The sequence below is a fragment of the Elaeis guineensis genome, chromosome 9 (genome assembly GCF_000442705.2).
Source record: "Elaeis guineensis isolate ETL-2024a chromosome 9, EG11, whole genome shotgun sequence".
In the NCBI taxonomy this organism is placed as follows: domain Eukaryota; kingdom Viridiplantae; phylum Streptophyta; class Magnoliopsida; order Arecales; family Arecaceae; genus Elaeis; species Elaeis guineensis.
Window position 1 is genome coordinate 11,324,341 of NC_026001.2, and position 16,366 is coordinate 11,340,706.

Consider the following 16,366-nt stretch of genomic DNA (forward strand, 5'->3'; position numbering starts at 1 on the left):
CCCCAGAACCTAATCAGTAGGCTTTGGCCTCCACTGAAAAGATCTGGTTAGGTCCAACCATTAACATGACTTGATTTGATGAATCGACAATAAATGATCAAGCCCGACTTTGGCCGGCCAACCTGACCACCATCAAAAAGACTCAACCAAATTATCATATATGAATGATAATTCCATTAGTCAATAAGCACCAGGCCTTTGGGCCTCCAATGATTATTAAACTAATGACTCATTATCACTCACTTAATGGGAGGCTATGACTTAGTTATCACTATAACTTAATCATTTTTAGGGACCTAATAATTTTTGAGGATTTGTATTAAAGGATAGAAGAGAAGAAATTAATCAGCTAATTTTAATCCTCCCACTGACTTCACCAAGTCAGATTAAAAAGGATTTAATTAAAGCCGGCATTAGGAGCACCTAAATCAATTACACTAATTTACCTAATGACATGGGTGAGCCTAATCACCAAGTGATCTAATCAAAATCTAACTCATGAGGTTGGCTAGGTAAGTGAGATTAGTGGTGGGGATATGCCATTAACTCGTCAGAGATCGAATCAATGCGAGTAGCTCCCACTTAAAAATCACTGATCAGACTACCGAACTTACCTTAGACACCAACCAGTTTATTAGTTTTAATTTGATCAACTTAGTGAATAGGGTTCCACCGCATAGCCATGAATTAAGTCCATCTTGTCTAGTTAAAGACATGGACCCATTCAACTATAACTATTGGAGTTGAGTCTAGAGTATCCTTGACCTAATCTAATTCAACTTTTGATTAGATTTGACCAATTACTCTAATTTAGTCCATTTTTTTAAGCTAACCTTAGGTCTAACCTAATTATGGACCTAATCCATCTAACCCATTGACCCACAAGTTTATGCAATTGTCTTAGGTCTTAATTCACAATTCTAGACAACTAGACAACACTTAATTCTTTTAATTAAGTATTAGGGCTGATGGATCAGGGTTTGCATTTCGAAAATAATTTTTAAATTTGAAAAATTTTATTTTCTGTTCACCAAATGTGTTGACTCATTTCACAAACGATCAGCACATTTCATAAACAGCAATCCTATTGCTAATTACATAACAGAAAATAACTCAATCAAAATAAATCATGAATATTTCTTTAGATCTAATCTAACACATTCATGATAAATTTCATAATTAAAATTTATAATTAAGTCCTTTCGCTGCTTCGTCTGTATGGGATATAATCACATCGGCACCCCTACCGTCGTAGGAGAACCCCATCGAATGGGAGGAGAGGCCTTTAAACCCTACTTTTCTCCTATGATCGGACGATCATGGCAACCAACCCAATTAGACTACTTGCTACTTGGATCAAGTATATCTAAATATACCAATTTTAAAATTTAAATTTTAAATTTTAAATTTTAAATTTTAAATTTTGAATTTTAAATTTTAAATAAATTTCAAATTTCAAATTTCAAAATTTTGAATTTTAAATTTTTAAATTTTAAATTTTGAATTTCAAATTTTCAAATTTAAATTTCAAATTTTGAATTTCAAAATCTAAATTTAAATTTTAAATTTAAACTTTTAGATTACTACTTAATCTATGCATGCAAATGTATATCATATTTTAGAACCTGCTCTGATACCATTTGTAGTGAATTTCAGTGCAGGGGTAAAACGATAATTTTAAATTTTTTTTAAAATTATAATTTTACAGTAAAAATTATTAATTAATTTAATTAATTAACATGTATTAATCCTACACAAGGATCTAAATATGATATATATAGCATGCATTTAAATTTAAAATTTTGAATTCTACAGTAAACATTTTACTGTTATGTGTTCAGAACACATTATCTTCGTGCAGTAGTCGATCGCGCAGTCTGATCACCGTCAGGATAGTTTGATCATCGCAATACAGCCACACAGTATGTCTAACCTCTATAGATCATCCACACGAAGCTCCCGATCTGATCGGCTCCTCACGAATGCTAGTTCGTTGCAGAACCCTTTCGACGGCTGATGCTGATCGAACTTCTTCGATCGGTGTCTGTCGATTCCTTGGATGCTCCAGATCGTCAGCAAAGATACTTGAGAGGTTGATAAAGTTCTCCCTAAAGTTTGGTGGGCTCATGACACTCGTAGCTCACCTTCTCACTTCCCGAACCTTAGCAGTAACCCTAGGGTACACACAGAAAACCCTGCACCCAAAATCTTTTCTCTTCTTTTCTTTTCTTTTCTTTTCTCACGCACAAGGCTTTTCTCACGCCACCTTTCTTTCACAGATCAATGTCCGCACGCCCCACCTTCTCATCCCTTTTAAAACGGTGCAAGACCGCATTTTTTACCGCGTGAGAGGATAAAGCTAGGTGGTTGCTCACTTGAATTCAAATGAATTTGAATTCAAATGCCAACCAACCTATCCTTATCCACTTAAGGCATGAGAAGGGAGGGGCGTGGGCTTCTTTGTGCGTGGAGATTTACACGAGAAACTTTTTTCGTGTAAATAAGTGGCGCACAAGTGGATAAGGTGGCGCATGAGATTAGTTGCCCATTCAAATTCAAACTTCATTTGATTTGAATGGCCAACCAACCATCTTTATCCACTCAAAATGGCGCACATAGGTGAGGCGTGGGAAGGCTTCTGCGTGGGAGAAAATTCATGAGAACTCGTTTCTCGTGAATTCAAATAGGCGCAGGTGAGGTGAGGAGCCAGGGAGATAAGTCAAGGTGGTTTCAAATATTAAATCAACCTAATTGAACCAACCTTATTAAAATAGGTTAGGCACAATTAGACTAAATTAAATCCAATACAATTAGGCTTAATTAGGCTAATAAAATTTAATCAAATCAAAAATTGACTAAGCCCAATCCTTGATCAATCAGGATCAAACCACCTTGGCGATTAGGTAACTCTTAACCTAATCGGGTCAAACCCAACTGAATCCAATTCAATTGACTTGATCAAAAAATAATTACTCAATCAAATTGAGTTAATTAGCGATCAAATCACTAATTAAACTCTCATAAATACTGAGTCCAAATCCGATGGGCAATCGGACATCAAAGTCCATCGTTATGAAACCTTGATCGAAGAGTCCCAAACCAGTGGGACTCTTGACCCCGGTACCCAAAATGTGTGGAATTCATGATCAGAGAATCCTGATTCTCGATCACAGAGTCAGACATGTAGGACTCAGAGTTCCAAGTATTAGGACTCTTGGTCGAAGAGTCCCAGTCAGTGGACTCTTCACCAGCCATCAGATCAGATAAGAACCTCTAATGTGTGTGACCCCGCAGGTTCGAACCTAAGCGGTAGCATAAGAAACCAATTCCTATACTAATCGAAGTGATCATCTAGCAATGGTACCCGACATTCGGATAGGTCGAATAGTCACAATCGCAACATTCAGAACCTACGCGAATATGGTTACTATATAATTCATCCCTTTTGACCCCTGTGTATAGGACAACTCAAGGTTAAACTATCAACCCTGATCAGATCATCCGAATCGTGCTCAACTCAATCAGTCCTATGACTCCTCACTAGGACTACCCTGCCAAGGTTTTGCTAAATTGAAACACGACTGTACACAGCTCCTGAACTGGAGTGGTCAATCCCATCTTGACACACGCACTGACAAGTCAAGTACTTGACTACACCCAGCAGCCTTCCGTCACTGAATTAAAATTCAGGTAGTCCAGTACCTAAGTGCAGTAGTTGCTTGCAAGTCACTGTGCAGTCTCAGGTCGGAGGGACAGTTATACCCATATCCCATCGGAGCAAATCTTGACAGCAGAAAAAGCTCCGGAGTCGGTCACGTTCAGTGCAGATGTACCCTTAATCTCACCTGTATGCCATACCAGTGTCTCCACACTCCTTGGTTAAGAGGATAACCAACCCATATGGCACACAACGACCTATGCTTGATAAACTTGTTGTCTTGGTAACAACGTATCATTTGATCGCGAACAGGTTTAAGGACTAAACGAAAATCCTCCTTTGTCGAGTCTAAATAGTCCTAAGACTTCACCACAACATAGGAGTTCATTAGAAGATGAAACAATTTATGATGAAAAATATCAAAATAACTTTTATTTATTTATAATTTATATACTAATACAGAAAAGAGCACAACCGTCAACAGACTGACGATTGACTTTGGGATACTATTTCCAACACAAACATGGAGTCGAGCCAGGCTGCTCGATCCCATCTCCATCGTATGCTATGCTCCTCCTAAACTGAGACTTGCTAGGGTATCATCCTGCGATAATAAGAATCTCACCTTGCGATATCGCCTCTCATCCTTCCTCTCGAGCCTCGTATCTCATGTCCGATCCACCTCCACCTGGAGCTCTGCCTCGCTCAGGCTCCTCCTGGCTCCTAAAACTCCACCTCACACTAGGCTCTCTACCAGGTAGTAATGTCCTCTTATCTTCTTCTTTCCCTCCAGAATAATCCTATCGCCGCATAGCACCTTCAGGATTCTTCCACCAGTATTCCTATAGCCTCTAAAATCCAGTCTGCTCATGAGATAAGATTCTACCTGAAATAGGTATGTATCGGACCTCCCCAATCTCTTCACTGTACCATCATGTATCCTCCAGCTGACCGTCCCGATGCCTCTAATCATACACTCGATCCATCCGACAGATAAATAGTACCCTCACTATTCTCCAAGGAGTCAAACTGCTCCTCTCTGCAACATACATGATAGATACATACAGAATCTAAAATCCACTGCTAGGAAGAAGTAGATACCTCATCAGATATCTCCAGGACATCACCCTCTAATCATTACTGGCTATCGCTGTAGTAGTCCTCATCCAATATCTGAGTTGAGAGCAATCTTTGACTAGATACCCCAACTCGTCACACCGTAACACCTAGTCTTGCTCAAGTCTCTCATTCTGGACTTGGACCGCCCTCATCGCGATCTCCTGTTGCTCGTCTATTGCCTCCTACTCCTCCAGAAACCATCAAAGCTAAGCTGCCGTCACCTGAGCTCAAAGTTGGATTCTTCCTCCTGAGAATCTCATTTTGGAGAATCATCATGGTGATCTGGTCCATCTTGATGGTGCTCTTCCCCATTAAAAGAGCAGTCACCAAGGACTCATACGAAAGGAGAAATGACGCTAACAAGACCAGCGTCCTGATCTTTTCCTCAACTTTCTCGCCAATGCTGAGGAGGTCGGTAAGGATCTTCTGAAAATAGTTGAGATGCTCCTGCACACTCTATCCCTCAATCATCCGTAGTTGGTAGAACTACCTCCAGAGAAAAAGATTGTGGGTGAGAGATTTCGCCAAGTACAACTCTTCGAGCTTTGACCACAGCACTGTCGGAGAAATCTCGCCAAGCATATGGATCACCACCTCATCCGCTAGATACATACAAATGGTACTCACCACCTACATTGGTAGTCATCTCCAATCCTACACCTCTATGGTGGTCGGCTTTTCTCGTACAAGAGAGCATCGATCAATCTTGGTGGATGAGCACGTCTTTACCTTTGCCTACCACAAGGAGAAATTGCTCTTTCTATCAAACTTGTTGATCTCCAACTTGATTGATCTATCTTTTTCATCTTCAATCTTGCTCACCATCGATGCAATCTACATCTTGGTACCGTCTCGCTCTGATACCACTTGTTGGTGGATGTCTAGCCAGGACACACCTTCCAGGACCTTTTTGATACCACATGTCACAGCAGGAAGAAAGAAGAAATAAAACAGAAACAATCAAATACGTGGATCAGCTAAAAAAGAGCTTGCCTCTACGGGGCATGCAAGTTTCACTATGAGAAAAGAGAAAAATTACAAGAGAAGATCACACCCTCAACCCTCGTACATCCAATCTCTCCTTCACAGGAAGCTCTCCCTCACAAAAGCTCTCTTTAAGAAGACCTTCCTTAATCCCTGAAGCGACCGTTGTCCGCTGTCCAATAATATGTCTGAAGCTCCTGCTCTTGCTCCTGTTGGCGCCATGCTTCTGTTCTCAGGATTTTCCACCGAATAGCCAATCCACGCCACGCCCTCTCTATTTGTGAATAGGGCCTTATAAAGGCTTAAAACCCAAGGTACATCGGAATCCAAATCCTAATAGGACCAATGAAGATTCTCGACCATCCAATCACGGTGCAGATCAGAAAATGGCCGTTGGATCACATCCGATCGTACCAGATCACATGTGTATTCTCCCAGGGATGGCTCACAGCCATCCGATCATGACCGCAAACTCCCTAAGCCACCCAATCGTGCACCGGTCCATGGAATAACCCGTAGATCGTGAAAATCGAGCGAGAAAAGCCATCCGGTCCTCCACTGCTTCGAATTTCGTGCCAACTTCAATCAAGTGTATCTCGTTCATCCAGACTCCGTTTGAGATGATCTTGAGCTCGTTGGACTCCATTCGTTGTCATGAACCTCATTGTGGGCTTAATATAGATCGAATCTCAAAGCGTCAAATCTAACATAAAGATCATGCTTCCCAAGTCAAGGCACTGCTTACTGGATTGGAACGCGTTTCATCATGCGAGTTTTGATGACCGTGAGCATACCTGACTAATAAGTAATATTTAGATGACATTTATAATCATTTATACACTGTTTTTCAATCGAATATCTTCTTATATGCACCATCAATATCTAATGCTGGGACAAAGATGAACAATTTGATATCTAAGCTATAGTTCTGGAGGTTGAAATGGCAAAACGAAGGAGAAGACAGACTGGTTAAAAGAAGTAATCACTCAAGTGAAAGAACACTGCTACTTTTAGGTAAAAGCTATTTTAAATTGTACACTACCCATAGAAGAAAAATGACAGCGAGATGAGGATGCTTAAATGGTTGCGGGAAAATACATGGAGTAAGAAACAAGCAAATTGAAAGAAACCAAGAAGAATCAGCCAGGTAGAAAGTATGTTAAGTAGAAAATCTGAACATGAATTGAAGGATCTTGAATCTGAGCTATAGGATTGTGAAGGTAGATGCCTAAGACAATCAAAGTGAGAACAGGCAGAAAGCAAACTTGTTGAGTCCGTTAAAAATTGAGAGAAATATCCCTCATGTGGGACCAAGGCCAACAAGCAAGAGGCACTTATCAGGCTACAAATAGCGAATAAATATTTAACATTTTACATGAACCATTGCATATGATCACCAGCCATTACTACATTGGAGGGTCTGGCATTGGATATTTGAACAAGTTATCATGAAACAGACCACTAATCAATATCCCATTTACTTAACAGTATGAAAGAGTTTATTTCACACAGGACATCCACAAACACGCACCAAACAAACCAAAAGAAAAAAACCAAAAAAAGGGAAAGAATTATATACTAGGAATTGACCAGGGAAAAAAGAGACAGCCCTATTTACAATAACATAGAAGCCAAATGCAAAAGACACAAGGGAACCATTATGTTAGAAGGAGATGGGTGGTATATCATTATTATAGCATATAAGCAGAACTGCAACAAAATCCATAAGAACATGCATAAGGAAACAATGAATGCCCAAGACAAATGATTTATTATTGTCATAGCACCTTAATCAGTAACAAACATATGGTAAGATATGCCATTTTTGCCATTCTCCCTCATGCCAAGTATTTAAGAAAGAAATGGGTAGTCTGTATATCCAACAACTGGATCTGGAATGTAAAAAGTTTTCCTGTTATAGTCATTAAGTGGACCATCCAACTCAAACCTTCGAGGAAGATCAGGATTAGCCAAGAATAGGCGCCCATATGCAACCAGATCAGCATAGCCGCTAGAAACAGCTTTATTGCCTTCTTCTCTGTTATAGCCTCCAGCAACAATAAATGTTCCCTTGAATGCTTTCCTCATAGGAAGAAGAGAGTGAGGAGTTTCAACCTTTTCTCCTACTTTACCCATCCTTGGTTCCACCATATGGCAATACGAGATCCCAAATCTGTTCAGAGAATTGACCATATAGAGACCAAGTGCATCTGGGTCAGAATCACCTGCTTCCATGTAGTTAGCATAGGGGGAAAGCCTTATTCCAACCCTGTCAGGTCCAATCTCATCAACCACAGCCTGTACTATTTCTAGTGCAAAGCGGCAACGATTCTCTAGGCTCCCACCATATTGGTCTGTCCGATCGTTGACTTGGTCCTTCAGAAACTGGTCGATCAAATATCCATGGGCTCCATGGATCTCAACTCCATCAAAACCTATGAATCATGGAATAACAATGATGATAAGTCGCAGAAAAAACTTAACGGACGAAGACCAATTTCTTTTTTCTTTTTTTCACTTTTTCTGATAATATGAATGGTGGCATAACATCAGATTGATGCCAATAAGTCTAGCTATTTAAACTAGTCTAAAGACAGTGTTGGTACCATGTGAATGATGAACAATTGAAGGCTTATAGCATGCTGCATAAATTATCATTGCAAAAAGACATCTAAAGCATGCAGGAAATGTCCAGGGCAATACCAGTACAGCGAACATAGATGGGAAGAAAATTAATTAAGAAGCAATAAGATCCCAAAGAATCCCTGCATGGCATGCACTAAAGTTGGCAAAATGAATATAGAAAGATCGCATTATTTACTTGATCCAAAGAATAATTCTGTAAAGTAACTATTCTTTATCAGGTGAAATAGCTAAATTTTGAATTAAGACTGTCTTCGTATACTCCATTGACAACTCTTCAAGCCCTCCCCCCCAACACCCCACCCCCGCGCCAAAAGGAAAAAAAAACACTTCTACCAAATTTAGCGAATATGTGGAACACCCCCGCAATATATGTGCAACTTAAAAAAATCATGATAAAGTAACAGTCACTATAGGGTTAGAAAGCTTGCTTTGTTCTGAATTTTGATTACTGGGTTCTCAGATGTACTCAATACAAGTGGGACAGAGAACTTTATATTTATTACCAGTGCTCTCAGATGTACTAAATGCAACACTTCAGGCTGGGAGACAGAAACTATAGGGTCGCTTGTCGATCTTCCTTTCCGAAAGGGTGGGATTGGATCACAAACATGCTAACAACGCGACGATGGCTCCATACTGCTATACATTTAGTATTGGAACTGCCCATTTTTCTTTTGCTTTTTTTTCTTTGGTGCTTAACACCTGCCAAAGAGAACTTTATGCTTAGATCATGTGTTGCAGTGATTTTGTAACTGAACCTAACTGCTTAATGGGAGCCTGCAGGAAATAATGCTCCTTCATGGTCCACCAATTAGGAAACCGAATAGCACTTCTTATATTAACATTTACATGTTTTAAATTATTTTTCGTGTACACATATCACTTGTCAACAATTACCTAGGTATCTTAGGCTTCCCAGCTGCTACTTCTGCTATTCATGGAAAAGTCCAGCTTTTTCCAATATGCAGATGAAGGAAGAATTAGGTAGCCTTAAGGGGGAATGGACCAACAGACTGCAGATGCATATTTTATGAATGACTAGCTGTACTAATTTCTTGATCTGGGGGATGAACCCAAGGTTGGAACCTGGCTTAGGTTGGGCACGGTGGGTTTTGGCAAAAGCCTCCATCTCCATTCACAATGCTGGCTCTCCTATCTAGCAGTAACTTGATCACCACCTTAAGCTGAAAGGAGTACATAACTCTTACCAGCTTCTATCGCATTCTTAGCAGCAGTTCTGAAATCATCGACAATCAAAGGGATCTCTTCTGCAGCCAACCGCCGAGGAGGTGAGAACCGTGCAACATCAACACCATTAGCTCGCACTTGAGGTGCTAGTGGCTTGTCGGTACATGAGATTGGAGCTTGCCCATCAGGCTGAAAATCTACAGCATATCATATAAGCGCATCAGATGAAAACTGGACCTCATCAAAAGTAACTAATGAAGAAGTACAGCAAAATAACTCCATAAGACAATTTTTCTCTGCATTCATATAACCTGTTGCAGGTGCTTATGACTAATGTTTTGGGAGTGCATGCAGGAGGGATACCATAAATTATTTATCATTCAGTGAAATATAAGGTAATGGTATGTATCAATTTTCTGAAAGGTACAATACTTGAAGTGTCATAAAATGCCATGGGTTGACATACACTTAATCAAGGTTTTAAAAGCCGGTATCGGTGTCTATGTTGGTAACTAGTTGGCTCGGTACTGCTGCACAGCCCCTGCATGCAATGACAGATGGCACATGACAGCATCCACCTGGCACAGCCGCACAGCTAGCACCGATCAGCATGCAGCTGATCATGCTGATTCTTGGCGTGATAACATTAAAGAATGGAAGAATGAGGGAGGACACAACAGCTTCTGGATTTGGGAAGCGAATCAATATGAGTGCCCATAGCATAAAGCATTGAATTTATTCATGCAGGTATGCTTTTGTGAGAAACATAAGAGGGTCTGCAGCTTGCATGTGGAGTTTATTTAACAATATTTTTGAAAATAGAAGAGCTGCTTAAAGAACAGAGGACCTCATGAGTTCTGATTGTATATCAGAAGATATGATCATTTATTATTAACAGGTATAGGCTGACTTCCAATTTCACATTTTGCACTAGAAAGCGATATCGACGCAATAACTACATTGTTGTCAATATACTTTTGGATTTTTCAGACATTTGTAACTTGCAAGACAAAGTGATTGAATCAATAAGTACTTCATAATTACACAAACATATGACATAAGGTGTTTGACATTCAGCCTATAAGTTTGCATCAATCAATAGAATATGTACAAGATAAATGATGAAGGTAAAAGGGTCAGATGGATATACCATAATTTGAAACTCTCCCCATGCCAAATCTGGCAAAAGAAGATGCCACCCTTCTCATGAACTGCATCCACAATAGGTTTCCATGCTTCCACCAGCTGTTTTGTCCAAATGCCGGGCGTGTTTGGGTACCTAGTGTTCAAAAATAGATTGTAGTCTCAGCCAATAAAAAAAAAAAAAATTCGAGAAGTATTTTCTTGAAATAAAGACATAGATAAAAAATTAACCGATTTTGGGACTGAAATATATTACCCTTGAGCAGTGTCGGAAACTCCAGTGGCCTCGGCTATAAGAAGGCACCTTTGGAGGCCCGCTGAGAGTAATACAAGATGGCATGAGATTGGGGAACGTTGCCAAAGGACCTCTGCCTTGTCAATGGTGCCAACACTATCCTAAATAATTTCAAATTGAGAAAAATAAAAGCATCAAAAAGTCGCAGCAACTTGGGTTAAACTACTCTTCCAAGCATCATATGCCCGTGGTCAACTAAACATGCAAAAACTACTTTCCCAATGCATCAGCTTCCACGAAAAACATTCTAGTGAGGGACAATTTTTCCCGCAAACCACACGAGCGCATAGAGTAAACAAAAAACTAACAACGCATAATGGATAGAATTATAATGTGGAGATGCTTTTAGCTGTAATAGCATTCCAGTAAGTAGTTCATCATTTCTTTTAATCAATTTCTTGATGGATTTTGTTAGCAGTTTTTTCATTTGGATAAATACTTCTTAGACAAGGTAAATTAACTTTTTTACCCTTCTTTCTTTTTATTGTTTGGTGAGATTTGCTTGCATTTTTATCTGGGTTTCTTCTTTTTTTTTTTTTTGCCTTTAGAAGAATAGAAAATCAAATCATATTTAAAGATAAATGCTAAAATTTGACTATAGTTTTTTTGCTCAAACAAATTTGATGGTTGTTAACACGAGAAAAGTGAACCCAAAAGTAGAGATTAAAAACAGAGAACAGAAAGGCTTCCGACTTAACATGGATCGACATGCCCAAAAAACCCCACATATCAAGTGATGAGACTGCTGGAGCCGTGGAGTTGTTCTAGTCTCCCACTTGCTTAACAAAAAACGCTCAAATCTTAGGGGTCAAACAAAAAAAAAAAAAAAAAGAGAGAGAGAGCTTGGAGTAGATGATCGCTAACCTGTGGGGGAGATGGAATCTACCCATCTTGTAAGGAGTGAGAAGAGGAATCGGAGCCATCTCTCGTTGACCAAGAAAAAAAACTAAAACATAACAGGAAGGAGAAAATAAAGAAAACGGCCTTCTTCTCCTCCTTTATCATCGAGGCCTTATTTTATTCTGCTTCCTTCTCTTCTCCAGTCGTCGCGCGGACGTTTTCCCACTGCCCGTACAGCGTGCCGCCGTGGGCAGCGTGGCGCGTAGCCCACGTCGGAGGGTCGGTACTCAGCTGGGCCTGGGTATGGTAGCAATCAGTTTTCCTGGGCGCCGTTCCGGCCCTTCCGGCCCGGGTTGAACTGAAACCAGGTTAGAGTAATTTCAGTAACCGCAGTAGAAAAAATATTATTTATTATTTTTATATATATTTATATTTATAATTTTATTTTTTATTTAAATTTTAAATAAAAAAATATTTTTTAAAAAATTTATATATTATGTGATCGTATTATAACATCCTGTTGTCAAATTATGATTTTCTATTCATAATTTAATTATTTAATATTATAAAAAATATTTTTATTATTTAAAAATTTTATAAATTTTTAATGATAAAAATATTTTTTATGATATTTGAAAAAAAATTATAACTTTCTATAAGTATAATTTGACCGCAAGATATCATAATATGACTAAGATATCATAATTTTTTTGAAATAAAAAAAAAAATTTATCATTTAAAATTTTAAATAAAAAATAAATTATAGATATTAATGTATTATTAAATATATATTTTGTGGTGCCTCTATGTTATTTTTATTGCACCATTGCGATACACAAAGATTTTCTTTAGATTAAATTGGAGGGCTCCTGCTCAAATCATAGGTTGTCATATATGTTCCTATACTACGAATAGATAGTTTTGCTCATGATGACCGTTCCAGTCTCTGATATAGGACTGGATCACCCAACTCAAGCTTAAAAGTATCGTATATTCATATCTTATGAAAATTGATGGTTTTGGTTAATCAAAAAAAAATCATTCTTTTAGGACCGGCCCTCACCAGCTCACCTTGAGCCATGCATGTATATGTCGTCAATAAATGGCGTTAGAAAATATGTTCAGTAGAAATCTGGACAGGAATTGAAGGATCTTGAATCTGAGCGACAGGATGTGAAGGTAGATACCCAAGACAATCAAAGTGAGAATGAGCAGAAAGCAGACTCGTTGAGTTTGCCAAAAATTGAGAAAAAATATCCTCAAGCGGGACCAACGCAACAGCAAGAGGCACTTATCAGGCTACAAACAGCGATTCAATGTTTAACATTTTACATGAACCATTGTCCATATGATCACCAGTTATTGCTACACTGGAAGGTCTGGCATTGGATATTTGAACAAGTCATCATGAAACAGACCACTAATCAATATAGCTGGTGATCATATGAAAGAGTTTGTTCCACACAGGACGTCACAAACAGAAAAAAGCACAAAAAAACCAAAAGAAAAGAGAAGGAATTAGATACTATGAATTGACAGGGAAAACAAGAGCAGCCCTCTTTACGTAACATAGAAGCCAAATGCAAAAGACACAAGGGAACCATTATGTTAGAAGATGATGGGTGGTAAATCATTATTATAGCACATAAGCAGAACTGCAACAAAATCCATAAGAACATGCATAATGAAACAAAGAATGCTCCAGACAAATGATCCATAATTGTCATAGCACCTTAATCAGTAACAAACATATGTTAAGACATGTCATATTTGCTGTTCTTATTCACACTAAGTACTTAACAAAGAAATGGATAGTCTGTATATCCAACAACTGGATCCGGAATGTAAAACGTATCCGGTTATAGTCGTTAAGTGGACCATCCTCAATCTTTGAGGAAGATCAGGATTAGCCAAGAATAGGCGCCGTATGCAACCAGATCAGCATAGCACTAGAAACAGCTTTATGCCTTCTTCTCTGTTATAGCCTCCAGCACAATAATGTTCCTTGAATGCTTTCCTCATAGGAAGAGAGTGAGGAGTTTCAACCCTTTCTCCTAATTTAACCATCCTCGTTCCACCATATGGCAATACGAGATCCCAAATTTGTTCAAAGAATTGACCATATAGAGACCAAGTGCATCTGGGTCGGAATCGCCTGCTTCCATGTAGTTAGCATAGGGGGAAAGCCTTATTCCAACTCTGTCAGTCCAATCTCATCAACCACAGCCTGTACTATTTCTAGTGCAAAGCGGCAACGATTTTCCAGCTGCCACCATATTGGTCTGTCCGATCGTTGACTTGGTCCTTCAGGAACTGATCAACCAAATATCCATGGGCTCCATGGATCCCACTCCATCGAAACCTATGCATCAAGGAATAACAATAATGATAAGCTGGAGAAAACTTTTTGGATGAAGACCTTTTCTTTTCTTTTTTCTGATAATATGAATGGTGAAATACCATCAGATTGATGCCCAATCAGTTTAGCTATTTAAACTAGTCTAGAGGCAGTGTAGAATGTGAATGATGATCAATTGAAGGCTTATAGCTGCATAAATTACCATCTTAGATAGGCAAAGAGACATCCAAAGCATTCAGGAAATGCCAGGGCAATACAATAAGAGAACATAGATGGGTTCAGTAAGTTTATTAAGAAGCAATAAGATCCAAAAAATCCCTGCAGGGCATGTATAGAGTTGGCCAAAGGAACATAGAAAGATGGCATTGTTTACATGATCCGAAGAATAATTCTCTAGAGTAATTATTTCTTTTTTGGTGAAATAGCTAAATTTCAAATTAAGACTGTTCCATCTACTCCATTAATAATCTTCAAGCTCTTTAACCCCACATCCCCTCCCTCAAAACCCCCAAAAAAAGGGAAAGGAAAAAAACTCTTCCACCAAATTTGCCAATATGTGGAACACCCCTTCAATATATGTGCAACTTAAAAATCATGATAAAGTGACAGTCACTACAGGGTTACAAAGCTTGCTTGGTTCTGAAGTTTGATTATTGGGGCTCTTAGGTGCTCAATGCAGTGGATAGAGAACTTTATATTTATTGCTGAGCTCTCAGATGTACTAAATGCAAGTGTCACAGAGAATTTGCATAAATCATGTGTTGCAGTGATTTTGTAACTGCTAACTGCTTAGGGAAACCTGCATGAGATAATGCTCCTTCATGGTCACTGACTAGGGAACTGAATAACACTTCTTTTTGAGCATTTATGTGTTTTAAATTCTTTTTTCGCATATACATATTAATTGTCAACAATTTCTAGGTATTCAGGCTTCTCAGCTGCTACTTCTGATATTCATAGGAAGTCCAGCTTTTCCCAATGAGCAGATGAAAGAAGAATTAGGTAGCCTTTAGGGGGAAAGGACAACAGACTGAGATGCATATCTTTCAATGACTAGCTGTACTAATTTTTGATCTGAGGTACAAGGTAGAATTGGCTTAGGTTGGGCTAGTAGGTTTGGCAAGACTTCATGTCCATTCACAATACTGGCTTCCTATGTGGCGGTAATTGATCGCTACTAAATGATAGAATACAATGATTCTTAACACTTCTATCGCATTCTTAGCAGCAATTCTGAATCATTGACAAATCAGGGATCTCTTTGTAGCCAACTGCCGAGGACGTGCAAACGTGCAATGTGCCATTAGTTCGCACTTGAGGTGCTAGTGGCTTGTCAGTACATGATATTGGAGCTTGTCATTAGGCTGAAAATCTACAACAAAGCAAATGAGTGGATAATGAAACTGCACTTATCAAAGTTTATTATGAGAAGTACAGTAGAAGAACTCCAGCAACTTTCTTCGTATTTTTTCTGCATTCATATAACCTCTTGCAGGTGCTTATGATTAATGTTTTTGGAGTGCATGCAAAGGGATACAAAAATTATTTATCATTCCATGACATATAGTTATCAGTATGTATCAATTTTATGAATGGTGTAATATTGGAAGTTTCATAAAATGCCATGTGTTGACAACCTTAATCAAGGTTTAAACGCCAACAGCATCCATGCTGGTGAGTAGTTTGCTCGTACTGCTGCATGGCCCCCGCATTTGATGACAGATGACATGACAGCATGCACTGGCAAGGATGGACGGCCAGCATGGACAAGCATGCAGCTGATCATGCTGATTCATGGTGTGATACATTAAACAATGGAAGAATGAGGGAGGACAAAGCTTCTGAATTCGGGAGGAGGACAATACGAGTACCCATAGCAGAAAACATTGAATTTATTCATGGGAGATATGCTTTTGCGAGAGGCTCTGCAGTGGCATCTGGAGTTTATTTAACAATACTTTCGAAAACAGAAGAGCTGCTTAGAGGGCAAAGGAATCATGAGTTCTGGTTATATCAAGAGATATATTTATTATTAAAGGGTATTGGTTGAGTTCCGACTTCACATTTTGTACAGGAAGAGAATAGAAGCAATACCAATTGTCGTCAATATCTCTTTTTGATTTTTCCAGAATTT

The 16,366-nt window shown here is 38.8% G+C and overlaps 2 pseudogenes; both read right to left on the reverse strand.

The window, feature by feature from the left end:
* Positions 1–7,498: 7,498 nt before the first annotated feature.
* LOC140851742 (putative 12-oxophytodienoate reductase 11) lies at positions 7,499–12,147 on the reverse strand (annotated as a pseudogene).
* Positions 12,148–13,517: 1,370 nt separating this feature from the next.
* The window catches only part of LOC140851461 (putative 12-oxophytodienoate reductase 11), a 5,714-nt pseudogene continuing 2,865 nt past the window's right edge, over positions 13,518–16,366 (reverse strand).